At 45.1% G+C, this 14474-nt stretch overlaps 1 long non-coding RNA gene across 1 annotated transcript; it reads right to left on the bottom strand.

Annotated features, from left to right (window-relative positions):
* Positions 1-210: 210 nt before the first annotated feature.
* LOC125431832 lies at positions 211-5939 on the bottom strand. The gene is made up of 3 exons (XR_007244342.1): positions 5828-5939; positions 4079-4081; positions 211-242 (listed from the first exon to the last, which is right to left on the bottom strand). It is a non-coding gene; the product is annotated as an uncharacterized LOC125431832 (long non-coding RNA).
* Between the last annotated feature and the right edge of the window lie 8535 nt (positions 5940-14474).

Below are 14474 nucleotides of genomic sequence, written 5' to 3'. Positions count from 1 at the left end.
TTCAATTATCTGGATATTTGTTGGGAGTCAAACCTCCATGACAATCAGGTCCAACAGATTTCTCACTTGCCTTGCAGACAGTTTCATGGTCCAGAAAGTAGAAGAAGCAACAAGGGCAACGGCTGTTTTAGAAGTGCTCCTAATCAATAATGATGACCTGATTAGTGGAGTGGAATCAGTAGGATCTTTAGGTGGGAGTGATCATGGTCTCCTGGAGTTTGTTATACAGTGGAAAGGGGATTCTAAGCATAGTCAGACATGCATTCTAGACTTTAAGCGGATTTCAGTAAGCTTAGGAATCTAATGTGGTCGAAAATATTAAAAGAGAACAAGTGCATGATGGCTGGGAGTTTCTTAAAAGTAAGATCTTGGCAGTTCCAATGAGGAAGAAAAATGGGAGATGGCCCCAAGGTTGGCAGCAGATATTCAGAGAGCCACCTCGCTTCCTGCCCTTATGAGATAACGGATGTAATTCTTTTCTCCTGGGACAGAGGTGCCAAGGAAAGCCTAGTTTTCTACAAAGCGCGTGAAGCCATAAAGCAGGTGTCCCCAAACTACGGCCCAGGGGCCAAATGTGGCCCCCTGAAGGCATTTATCCGGCCCGCCAGGCATGGCGGCGATGGCTCCATTCATGTGCAGTGGGGGCTCGAGGGAGAGGAGGAACTGGCCCCAACGGCTGTTGATTGCAGTTACATGATGGCACCCCCAAATCTCCATGAATTTTCTGACCCAGAGTTGGAAACCTTACATGTGGCAATGCCTGCTCCGCCCTTCCCTCTCAGCTACTCCATGTGTTGCTCTCAGGCTTTCTGTTAAGCCTCACTCCCATTGGCATCAGCCAGGCTGGCGATAATCACTCATTGGCTGCTAGGGAGGAAAGAAACCCAGGAAGATACCTGATCCTGGGTTAGATGGAATGTTTCATTGGGAAAGTTCTCCTTTTTTTTTTTTACAGGGGAAGGTATTCCACAGCCTCCCCAACAATATTTGGAGCCCACTCTGTACTTGACATACTTTGGTCACTGTTCTAAAAATAGACCATGACAGAAAGGCTGAAAGGTGAAATCAAACATTTTACAATCATTTGTGCATAGGAATTTGTTCATAGTTTTTTTTAGTCCGGCCCTCCAACAGTCTGAGGGACAGTGAACTGGCCCCCTGTTTAAAAAGTTTGGGGACCCCTGCCATAAAGCAACGATCAAGGAAAGAAAGCACAGATGGCAGTGGTTATATATAGCAGGCTGGTTACATATATCTCAGAGCAGCATTGGTGTCTGTTCCCTAATCAGAGAATAAACTGCTTGTGAGTTTTCGAGGATTTTATTGAAGACATGAAAGACATAAAAAAGACAAAATCTATGCTGGGGATAATTAGGAAAGCAGTTGATAATAAAACTGCAAGGATTGTCATGCCCTTATATAAAGCAGTGGTGCGGCCGCACTTGGAGTACTGTGTTCAGTTCTGGTCGCCACATCTCAAAAAGGATATCGAAGAGATAGAAAAAGTGCAGAGAAGGGCAACGAGAATGATTGAAGGATTGGAGCACCTTCCTTATGAGGAGAAGCTGCAGTGTTTGGAACTCTGAAGAAGAAGAGGAGGAGGAGGAGGAGGAGTTTGGATTTATATTCCCCCTTTCTCTCCTGCACGAGACTCAAAGGGGCTTACAATCTCCTTGCCCTTCCCCCCTCACAACAAACACCCTGTGAGGTGGGTGGGGCTGAGAGAGCTCCAAGAAGCTGTGACTAGCCCAAGGTCACTCAGCTGGCATGTGTGGGAGTGTACAGGCTAATCTGAATTCCCCAGAGAAGCCTCCACAGCTCAGGCGGCAGAGCTGGGAATCAAACCCAGTTCCTCCAGATTAGATACATGAGCTCTTAACCTCCTACGCCACTGCTTCTCCTTTAGTTTGGAGAAGAGACGTCTGAGGGGGGATATGATTGACGAAACGTCAGGAGAGAATGCTGCTAGAACACGGCCATACAGCCCGGAAACCACACAGCACCCAAGTGATTCCGGCCGTGAAAGCCTTCGACAATACATTGAACATCTCTACGGGGAGAAATTGTTCCAAGACACACGGAAATTGGAAAAACTACGGCTCAGGAAAGCACACTTACTGTGTTCTCTAACCTTTCTTCTACACTGCAGAGACACAGGTACTATCCCATTATTTCTTGCAGCCAAAAGGACTTTCAAAACACCACAGGCTCACCGCATCTATAGTAACCGCCTAGAACGTGCGGCTTTTAATGCGTGAGAGAATTCACACCACCCAAGAATGAAGAACTTGCAGGTAAACTTAGACCTTAGGGAGTTATTAGTCCTTCATATCCATACCAGCCAAAAGATGAGTGCACACAAGACTGGGATACAAAATTGACAACTTCACCTACAGCAAAATGGAGAAAGACACATGAAACGCTACCACACTAAAAGGCAGAAACTAAAATTGACAAATTCCAAAACATCAGGTGAAACCTGTACTGGACCACTATCCATGACGGACCATCATCAATCTGACTGAGAGGCAACTCTCTGAGGCTGAAGTATCCATCTTAAAGCAAAAAAGGAGGCAATTCTTGCTGTTACCACCACTCAGAATTCCAGTAGAAAACATCATCGCTAATGTGGAATCCAGCGATTTATCATCTCTCCCTGAGAAGAAGAAGCTGGAGGAAGTAAGAGGGGAAACAGCAAGGATTCTGAGAAAGGCAAAACTTCCCTCCAGTAATAACATAACAAGGAAAGAAAGAAAAAGCCATCAAAGATCCTCGAATTCTGATTCAGAAATCATCATCTCTACCAGCAGAGATAAAGGTAATGCCCAATGGTTATCATGGAAACAGACCAATACAAAAGAAAAAATCAGACAACTTCTTTGGACCCCACAACATACAAAAAAGTTAAAACAGGACCCAACCAACAAAATCACCAGGAAAACCAACACCTTGGATTAAAAACTCCCTTTCAATTGATCCAATCGTCTCGCATAACGCCTCTCTGCAAATCTGAAGCTCACCCTCCTAGACTCTATGGACTCCCAAAAATCCACAAGGGACTCCACTCCACTCAGACCTATTGTGAGTGCAATTGCTGGATCTCCCTACATATGATTTGGCAAAGTTTCTGGCCACACAACTGCAAATCCATATTGGACTTACTACACATTACATTAAGGACTCCAACTCACTTCCATTGAAAAAAATCAGCAAACTTCCTAAACTCAACCCCAATGACAAACTGGATCAGTTTTGATGGTGGTGTCCCTATTCACCAAAGGTCCCCATAGCAGACACCATGACACTCCATTAACCAGAAATTCCCAAAAGACATCACAGCCCTGTTTTAACATTGTCTCACTACCAGCTACTTCCAGTGGGATAATGAATACTCATGAACAGAAAAGATGGGGTAGCCATGGGTAGCCCTCTTAGCCCTGTAATAGCTAATTTTTTTATGTGGAACATTTTGAGAAACAAGCCCTGAAAAACAGCACCAAAAGCTCCACCCATATGGTTCCTCAAGTTATGTGGATGACACATCTTACCATTTGGAGCCACGTGGAGAAGAAAAGAACTAAACAAATTCCTGGACCATATCAACAAAGATCCACCCAAACATCCAATTTACTATATGGAGAAAGAAAATGAAGGAAAATCTGCCATTTTTTAGATGTTTTAGTCATCCATAAGAACCAAACCAGCAATTGGGACACCTACAGTATACAGAAAACCTACTCCACACAGACAGATATCTACACAAAAAACTCCAATCACCATCCAGGGCCAAAAAAAGGAGCACCATAAAAACTTTGGTACATCGCTAAGCAAACAGAATCTGTGAGACTCCCACCTCCTACGAGATGAATTGAATCACCTAAACAGGGCTATACAGGCTAATGGATTTACTCCTAATACAGAAATCAGAAGGGCTGCAAGACCAAGAACAAGCCACATGAACAAAGATAAAGAGCCATCTAGAGGGAAAGGTGTTCTTACCTATACATCAAGGGAACCACTGATCGTGAGCATAGGAAAACTGATGAAGAAGCACAACCTACAAAACCATCCTACAGACCCACTAAGAAAAATTCAACAGATCTTGCTACATTCAGCAAAGGATAAGAGGGATCCTTTAGCTACTGCAGGAGTCTATCGTGATGCCATGCAGCTGTGGGACAAGTCTACATAGGGAACCACCAAACGCATGGCACAGACCGCACGTATCAAAAAGAACCACTCGAAAGGCACTGCAGACTATTTCAGCCAAAAAAATAAGCAATAGCACAAACCATGATAAACCCACCTGGACATAGAATATTATTTGAAAAAAAAACAGAAATTCTGGACCACTCTGAAAGCCACTACCGCCAGAACTACACAGAGAAGCAATTGGAAATCCATAAAGCCACGTGGCCAATTTTAACAGGAAGGAAGAAACTATGAAAATGAACAGAACTTGGCTGCCAGTGTTGAAAAATACTAGGGTCAAGACTGTGTCAAACCAGCTCCACACAAACACAGGATGACCATAGACAAAAGAAACAAAGGCCAGGATACTTCTATTCAGATGCTCCCACCAGTGACCTTGCTATCTACAGGGTTACTCCCAGGCTATAGTCTTCATTGTTACTCATACTTCTATTCAGATGCCCTCAACTATTGACCTGGTTGCCTTCTTTGTTACTCACAGACAAGGTTTCTCCACCCACCCTGGACACTTCAACAGATATATACTCCACTTGCTTTCCCAACATCAGATCCTCTGAAGATGCCAGCCACAGACGCAGGCGAAACGTCAGGAGAGAATGCTGCTAGAACACGGCCATACAGCCCGGAAACCAAACAGCACCCAAGTGATTCCGGCCGTGAAAGCCTTCGACAATAGATATGATTGACGTCTATAAAATTATGCATGGGGTAGAAAATGTTGACAGAGAGAAAATTTTCTCTCTTTCTCACAACACTAGAACCAGGGGGCATTCATTGAAAATGCTCGGGGGAAGAATTAGGACTAATAAAAGGAAACGCTTCTTCATGCAACGTGTGATTGGTATTTGGAATATGCTGCCACAGGAGGTGGTGATGGCCACTAACCTGGATAGCTTTAAAAGGGGCTTGGACAGATTTGGAGGAGAAGTCGATCTATGGCTACCAATCTTGATCCTCCTTGATCTCAGATTGCAAATGCCTTAGCAGACCGGGTGCTCAGGGAATTTTCTCTCTTTCTCACAACACTAGAACCAGGGGGCATTCATTGAAAATGCTCGGGGGAAGAATTAGGACTAATAAAAGGAAACACTTCTTCATGCAACGTGTGATTGGTATTTGGAATATGCTGCCACAGGAGGTGGTGATGGCCACTAACCTGGATAGCTTTAAAAGGGGCTTGGACAGATTTGGAGGAGAAGTCGATCTATGGCTACCAATCTTGATCCTCCTTGATCTCAGATTGCAAATGCCTTAGCAGACCGGGTGCTCAGGAGCAGCAGCAGCAGAAGGCTATTGCTTTCACATCCTGCATGTGAGCTTCCAAAGGCACCTGGTGGGCCACTGCGAGTAGCAGAGTGCTGGACTAGATGGACTTTGGTCTGATCCAGCAGGCTAGTTCTTATGTTCTTAATTAGGAATGCATCTGAATCCCGCAGACAGCATCCGCCTGACACTTGCCTTGCAGACAGTTTCATGGTCCAGGTGGTGGACGAAGCAACAAGGGGATCCACTGTTTTAGAGCTGCTTCTAACCAACAATGTTGACCTGGTTAATAGGGTGGAAGTGGCAGGATCCTTCGGTGGGAGGGACCATGTTCTCCAGGAATTTGTTATACAGTATAGTCAGACACACATTCTAGACTGTAAGAAAGCTGATTTCAATAAACTTAGGAAACCACTAGGAGTGATCCTGTGGTTAAGAATACTAAAAGAGAAAGGAGTGCATGTTGAATGGGAGTTTCCTTAAAATGAGATCTTGAAGGCACAATTTCAAACAGTTCCATTGAGGAGGAAAAATGGGAGGTGTCTAAGGAAACCAGGATGGATGTCTAAAGAACTTTCAACTGAGCTGACATTTAAAAGGGATGTGTACAAGAAATGAAAAGGGGGGGGGGAAATCACCAGAGAGGAATTCATACAAGTGGCCAGGATGTATAGGAAGAAAGAAAAGCTAAAGCTGAGAATGAGCTCAGGCTTGCCAGAGAGGTCAAAAACAAAACAAAAAAGCTTGATTATGTTCATAGCAATAGGAGGAAAAATGATCGGATGGAGTCACTGCATGGAGAAGATGGCAAAATGCTAACAGGGGATGGAGAAAAGGCAGAACTACTCAACACCATCTTTGCCTCAGTCTTTTCCCAAAAAGGAATCAGTGCTCATCCAGGGGAAAATGAAACAGAAGGCACAGTAGGAGAAATTCAGCACAGAATGAATAAAGAGGTCGTGCGGGAACACCTGGCTACTTTAAACGAATTCAAATTTCCAGGGCCTGATGAACTACATCCCAGGGTATTAAACAGAGCCAGTTGGGGCAGTCAAACAGATATTGACATGTACCTAAAAGCAGAGGAAGAGGAAAAAAGACAGATATAAATTGCTACTACTACTAGCGCAGCCATTGGCACCCCCCCACCCCATAAACAAAGGAGAATGGAAGATGGGGAACAACAACAGCAACAACACACAGTGGCAGCAGTAGAAGAGAAATAAGAAGGGTGAAATATAGAAAACAAAGAATGTATGAAAAACATAGAACAGATGAGATACACAAAACAAGTATTACTAAAAGCAGCGGATGACATAAAAAGGATCACAGAAAAGATCCAACTCAAAGGACAAGAGGCAGCAACAATGGCAATATATATAGCCCAACACCCCACAACTGCTGCTGCTGGTGATGGTGGTGATGCTTCTTCCTCTTCCCCTGATCATTTACAAGTAAAAGAGGCATATGAACAGATCATAAAAGAGAAGAGAAAATGGGAAGGGGTACTAGACACACTAACACAAAGATATGACAGTGTGCTAAAACAACTGGAAAAAGAATGAAAACTGGTGGCAACACCAGTAACAGGAGGAGGAGGAGGAAGAAGAGCAGATAAAACTGTTAGATTTAGTTTAGAATTATGGATCTGCCCAGTGGTGAGTGCAGTTTATAGAAACTTCTGCCCAGTGGTGAGTGCAGTTTATAGAAACTTCTCAAGAGATAAATGTAAAAGGTAAAATTTACATTTATTCAAGCATCTCTAGTTCACAGCTTTGTTCCAGGAAAAAGGTAAATAGAAAGAAACCCTAACCTAAGGAATACTATCCTTACAACAAGTGAGCACTCTATCGCTCCAGGTCAGTTCAGAAGTGAGACCAGCATGGGGAAGAAAGGAAGTTAGTGGGTGGTCTCCGGGCCCAGACAAGGAGGGCAAACAAGAGAGGCAACAACACAGTTAGAGTGAGATACACAGCACCCCCCAGTGTCCAGGCATGCAGAAGTCACTTATTCCAACACTCCCTCTCGACACTGCATACTTTCGGGGTATACAATGTTCAGTTTGTCACGCAGGCCTTGAAACTTGTCTCTTGGCAGTGGTTTGGTCAAGATGTCTGCTGTCATCATATCAGTAGGACAGTAGCGAAGTTTCACAGTTCCTTCTGCCTGTAAGACTCTTACATATTGGTCCTTAATTCCAATGTGTTTAGTATGTGCACTGTTCTTTTCTTAAAGAGAAAGAGCTATACAGCTCTGGTTATGTTCTAGCATTTGCACAGGTAAAAGTTCATCAATACCAAAATCTTTTAACAACGTTAAAAGCCATTGTAATTCTCTACACGCTTCAAAAACTGATACAAATTCTGCTTCAGTAGATGAGTCAGCAACCCTTTGTTTACGGCTCGCCCAACTTACAGCACTTCCCCCATAGATAAATTCATAGCCACTGGTAGAACTTAGATCTGTTCTTTCTCCAGCCCAATCTGCATCAGCATATCCCAGTAGTGTGGGATGTTTAGTTGCTGGCAGTTTCAGTTTAAAGTCTAAAGTACCTCTTAAGTACCTCACCACTCTTTTAACAGCAGTCCAGTCTCTTGTGGTGGGTGTGCTAACCCTTCTGGACAATATCCTCAACGGCTGTAGCAATGTCAAGTCTGGTTGTCATTGCTAAGTACAAGAGCTTTCCTATTGCAGCCCTGTAATCATTGTTGTCAAGTAGCAGGTCATCAGGTAGTACTTGTCTGTAGAAATCAGAACTCATTGGGGTAGGCATTGAATTGACACCTTCCAGGTTCAGACTCTGTAGCAGTTCCAGTATCTTCTGCTTCTGGCTAAGAAGATAGCTTCCATCTGGTTCACATTTGATTTGGATCCCCAAATAAAAGTTGGCATCTCCCAGGTGCTTGACTTCTACTTCCTTGTTGAGTTGGGATATAATCTCTGCACAGTCAGTTTCATTTTCATGGCAAATAATCAGGTCATCAACATATGTCAGGATAAATGTCCATCTCCCATTTCTGTGTCTGCTATAAAGGCAGGGGTCTGCATTGCCTTGTTTGAAGCCCTGACTTAGTAGCATCTTGGCTAGCTTGTCTGACCAAGTTTTAGCTGCTTGCTTTAATCCATAAAGTCCCTTTTGAAGTTTACAGACTAAATGCTTATTATGTTCATCTATGAACTCTGGTGGTTGCTTCATATAAAGCTCTTTTTCAATTTCACCATGCCAAAAAGCAGTTTTAACGTCCAGATGCTCAGTTCTCATGTTTCTAGATGCAGCAAAGCTTAAGAGCATCCTAATTGTAGAATATTTTACAATATTTTACAACCTCTACTACGTCTTATTCTCAGGGGATGTCTTATTTTCGGGGAAACAGGGTATCGCCACCTCCCTCTGAATGGTCATCCATCACAGCAGGATTGCCATCTCTGGGTCGCTCGTCAAACTGCACAACCCTGCTTACAGTAATTTGGTTAGTTTCTGGATCAAAAGTTCTGTATCCTTCACTTTCTGGAGAATAGCCACATAGAAGAAGAAGAAGAGTTTGGATTTATATCCCCCCTTTCTCTCCTGCAGGAGACTCAAAGGGGCTTACAATCTCCTTGCCCTTCCCCCCTTGCAACAAACACCCTGTGAGGTAGGTGGGGCAGAGAGAGCTCCGAAAAGCTGTGACTAGCCCAAGGTCACCCAGCTGGCATGTGTGGGAGTGGTACAGGCTTGAGAATTCCGTGAATTCCTACCAGAGAAGCCCCCTCCACAGCTCGAAGGCAGAGCATGTGAGCTGGGAATCGCGAGGCACCCAGGTTCCTCCTCCAGATTAGATACACGAGCTCTTAACCTCCTACGCCACTGAGTGAAAGAGGCTGCTTAGAGCATCTTTGTCTTTGCTTTGGAAATGAAGGCCTAGTTGCCTTTCCTCTTAAACAACAATCACACAATTGGTTATCATTGGGACAGTCTTTTGTAGAAATACCTGTTACCAAGTCCTTGATTTTCAGCTTCAGGATGGCTTACTCCTTTATCCGCGGTGGGCAAAAACCCCTCCTATGCCAGAGCTCCAGAGACCTGGTGGGTAGAAGGGTTATCTTGGCACTTAATGCAGGCTTGTACGTTCCCCTCACAATCCAGTTCAAAGACTCCATTTCTTAGAGTACCTGTGGAATGTAGCTCACCATCGCACGTTATTCTCAAAGTGAACAGCAAATCCTTTTTCTGACAGTGTGGGGATACTCAGCAGATTAGCTGCAAGATCCTCCACCCATCCCTACACAGCCCCAAATACATCAACACGAAGCTGCGGAGTTTAGCATAGCCACAGCTCTAGAGTAGAAGCTGTCTCTAAGTCTCTTTGTCCTAGTTTTGATAGACCTGTATCGTCTGCCAGATGGTAACAGTTCAAAAAGAGAGTGTGCTGGATGAGACGGGTCCCTCAGAATATTTTGGGCTTTTTTTAGGCTTCGTGAATTATAGAGTTCTTCCAAGAAGGAGAGAGGGCAGCCGATAATCCTTTGTGCAGTAGTGATCACCCTTTGGAGCGCATTCCTATCTGCCACTGTGCAACTGGAGAACCATACACAGATGCAGTAGGTTAAGACACTCTCTATAGCACAGCGGTAAAAGGACACCAGGAGTTTTCCATCCAGTTGTTGCTTCCTTAAAAGTCTCAGTACAGTCTTTGCTTGGCCTTCTTAACCAGTCTGTACGCCCCAGGTCAAGTCCTCTTTAATCATAACGCCCAGAAATTTAGTGTACCGAATGTACAGGACATTTTCTGTCACAATCTCAGTTCCATTGTCATCCAGTTGGCAATGTAAAGTACCTTTGCCCTGTCCATTTACTGGAATCTGTTTTCCATTGGCTAAATACACATGGCATCCAGCATCTCTGTCTAATTCATTGAACAAAGCAACATCTGAAGTCATGTGCCGGGAAGCCCCGCTATCAATTATCCAAGGTTTATATTTTGCATTAGTTTGTGCCATGTGTGTCACACAGAAGTTGAATGGTCTTTTAGGAGTAAAATCTCTTTGTCTGTGTGAAGCTGCAGTGTGAGATGGCTTGCTGTTAGTGTCTGCATCCTTATTGCGTCGACACTCCCTTTGGAGGTGGCCAGGTTTATTGCAATTGAAACAGAGGGGAGGAGTCTTCCTTTCCCCTGTGGGATTGGATTTTCTGCGTTCAAATGGTTTAGTTCCCGCCCCCTTGCCTCTGGGTTCCTGGACAATGTAATTTGAGCCATTCCTGCCCACCATTAGCTGCTCTCAAGAGAGATCACTTCTTGCCTTCAAGCTTCAATGCCAGGAAATTCGAGACCTATAGGATTGAAAGTCCCTGAGAGAATTTTCTCTTCTTCAAATGTGCAAGCTTTGCCATTTAGAGTAGAGACAAAAGCTAAATATTTCTCAGGTAATGAACTTAAAAGCAGTCCAATTTTCAAGCCTTCCTCCAGAATTGTGCCAGTGGTTGCTAACTTATCAATCAGATCCAGAAATTTCTCTATATGGCAATCAGCATCTCCATTTTCTTGTAGTTTGATTGAAAATAGTTGTTTGAATAAACTCACTTTACTATTTCTGTCTTGTTCCCCAAAGACCCTTTTTAATGCTGACAACATGTCCTTGACAGAATTTTGCCCCTTTACATAACACCAGCTGGGAGTCTGTGAGGGTACTAATAATCAAATTCATGGCTTTTTCGTCTGCCTTTTCCCACCTTGCCTTTTCATTTCCATCATATGATTTAGGCGTGGTTAACACAAAACCAGTGCCCTCGTCCCTTGCTTGGGATGAATTCTGTAAAGCCATGAGTTAAAATTCAGGCTTGTAAGTTTCTCAAGAATTTCTTTTATCTGAGCCATTTTGATGCAAAAAAGGTCTGGAAGCTTTATCTGCACTCTCAAAAGATCACACACAGAAGAAAGGGAAGCAAGCCTTGAGTCTATGCACTCTTTTGTTCTTCTTTGCTGGCTGCTAAACCAGGTAAGAATGAAAACACAGGAAGCAATAGCATTTAAACCATGCAAGAAAAAAAATCTGCTCCAACTTTAAAACAATTTTAAAACATCTGGCCTCCAAAACCATCCTCTGCTACCATGTTAAACTATGGATCTGCCCAGTAGTGTGTGTGAGTGCAGTTTATAGAAACTTCCCAAGAGATAAATGTAAAAGGTAAAACTTGTGCAAGTGAGAGAGTGCTCCGGTGGGAAAGCCCCACTGAGGCAGGCAGCCATGCAAGCATCTCCAGGTCACAGCTTTGTTCCAGGAAAAAGGTAGATAGAAAGAAACCCTAATCTAAGGAATACTATCCCTATGTCAGGCCGCGCCATCATCGGCCTGCCAGAGTGCACGTCTCCAAACCAGCAACAGCTGGGCATGCCATCTCCACCGCCCCAAGGCCACGGAGCCGCCTTCCTTTTGTTTGCATGTAACTAGCTCAATAGAGCTTACCGAGTATCTCTTATTGTTCTTTCACAAGGAGTAACTCGCCTTTCTCAAAACAATGAATCTGTAGTACTGTCTTTCGCTGCCTTTCTCATTCTGATATTGGGGGAATGCAAAGGTGGGGGCTTTATGGGTTGAACCAAACTGTAACCTTAAGGTATATACTGGGGCCAGGGAGTTTGCATCTCAGATTCAGCTACCTGGCCATTGGGCTTGACACAGTTCTAATAAAGCTCTTGAAACCTTCTTGAGACTTGTTACTGACTGGAGTACCAGACCCTTACACCCTACGACAAGTGGGCACTCTACCGCGCCATCACGTGTGTGCAAGTGAGAGAGTGCTTCAGTGGGAAAGCCCCACTGAGGCAGGCAGCCATTGGCCATGCGCTCAGGACAAAGGTCAGTTCAGAGGTGAGACCAGCATGGGGAAGAAAGGAAGTTAGTGGGCGGTCTCCTGGCCAGACAAGGAGTGCAAACAAGAGAGGCAACAACACAGTTAAAGTGAGATACACAGCACCCCCCCAGTGTTCAGATATGCAGAAGTCGCTTATTCCAACAAGAACTGCCTAGCGTTATCATTAATACCGCACAACTAGAATACATGCAACAACACATTATGGAAAACCTAGATAAGTGGTTCTCAACCTTCCTAATGCTGGGACCCTTTAATACAGTTCCTCATGTTGTGGTGACCTCCAACCATAAAATTATTTTCGGTTCTACTTCGTAACTGTAATTTTGCTACTGTTATGAATCGTAAGGTAAATATCTGATATGCAGGATGTATTTTCATTTTAAAAAGCACCACCTAACAAAAAGTACTACTTTGCTGTCGAATAGCTGCATGGAATTTCTTAGGCAAAGTAACATTGAAGGCTGGAATCCACCCCCAACCAAAAGCCCATTCTGGTGCTGCGGGGCCAGGAAGAGCTCGTCTAAATGTCCACCTCCAAGGGAAAGACCTGCAGTGGGCAGACTGGCTGCTGCCTGCCCCCCACTTCCCACTTGCCTGGCATCAAGGCTTCCTCCAGGGGGTCAGCGTCGGGTGCGCCCTCTCGCCAATGTCGGGCAAGGTGAAGAAGAGCAACGGCTTCCCCGGCGGCTCTTGGGGCAAAGCGGGCGCAGCCAAGCGCAGGGAGTTGTTGCCCACCGCAGCGCTGACAGTCTTCACCCTGAGGCAGCAACAGTCTGAGTGGTCAAGTTCCCTGCAGGCGCCAAGGCGGCGCTGCGGCCAGGCAGAGGAGGGCAAGGCGAGGTGGCTGCAAGGTGGGGAGGGACCACGGGGAGTTGTTGCCTGCCGCAGTGCCGGCAGTCTTTGCCCCAGGCCAGCAACAGTCCGAGTGGTCGAGCTCCCTGGGGACGCCAAGGCAGCACTGCGGCCAGACAGAGGAGGGCAAGGCGAGGCGACTGCAAGGTGGGGAGGGACCGAGGGAGATGGGCTGAAGTCGGCAAGTGGCAAAAACCTGGGCCTGCTTCTTCCCACTGCCTGGGACTGGGAGGCAGGGCGATGGCAGCCTAGGACTGGTGACCCCTGGGAAACAGTTGTTCGACCCCCAAAGGGGTCACAATCCCCAGGTTGAGAACTGCTGACCTAGATGAAGAAGCAATATAGAACATGGTTTTCCCAGAACAAGCATACCCCCCGCCAAAGAATAGAAGATGAGAAAGAGGAGGTGGGGGAAAGAGAAGAAAAGGAGGGAGGGGAAACTTCACTAAGTAAATGGTTTAGCTCTATACAGGATTGTTGTATGTGTGTCTGTGGTAGCAGTAGGACTGGTGGTGGTTTCATATTTATAATTGCCATCTAGTACACTAGTCCTAATCATTATAGATTTACCATAGCCCCCTGTGTTTACCAGAAGTACCCACTGAGTGTGTAGTAAAAGTGAACACTAGGAGCATGTTGTGGCAAATGATGAACAAAATACAGAAAGAATTGTTTCCAACATGCACCGGTGTAAGGGTCTAGTACCCCAGTCAATAACAAAACTCAAGAATAGCTTCAGGAGTTTTATTAGAACTGTGTCAGTACCCTATGGCCAGGTAGCTGAGACTGAAGCCCCAGCTCCCTGGCCCCCAATATAAACCTTGAGATTACAGTAGGGTTGGAGTGGGATAGCCCCCACCTTTGCATTCCCCCAATATCAGCATGTGAAAGGACAGTTGAACAGTTGTGGTAGTTACATTGTTTTGGGAATGGCCAGGCTACTCCCAGAGAAAGATAGATAGGGAGAGCCGGGAAGCTCTATTCACTGTGTTACAGCAGGAACAAAAGACACAGGCCTCTGGCCTTGGGCAAGGATGATATGAGTCCAGCTGCAGCCAGACATGCCCAGGCATGTTACGTGTGTTTTGGCAGGCCCATGATGGTAGGGCCTGACAACCGGAAACATACCAGAAGGTGACGAAGACAAAGCAATAGAGATCACATACCTATGAGCAATAGCCATCGCACTCATGGAAAGTTTGCTGTGCGGGAGGAAGGAGGAGGGAGAAAGAAGAGGAGGAGACGAAGTAGAAGAAGATATCCCATACTTCATCACAGAAGAAGAAATGGCATC

This window comes from Sphaerodactylus townsendi, linkage group LG04, assembly GCF_021028975.2.
Source record: "Sphaerodactylus townsendi isolate TG3544 linkage group LG04, MPM_Stown_v2.3, whole genome shotgun sequence".
Classification (NCBI taxonomy): Eukaryota; Metazoa; Chordata; class Lepidosauria; order Squamata; family Sphaerodactylidae; genus Sphaerodactylus; species Sphaerodactylus townsendi.
Note: the sequence above shows the minus strand (reverse complement) of the source record. Positions and strands in the feature narration are given on the sequence as shown.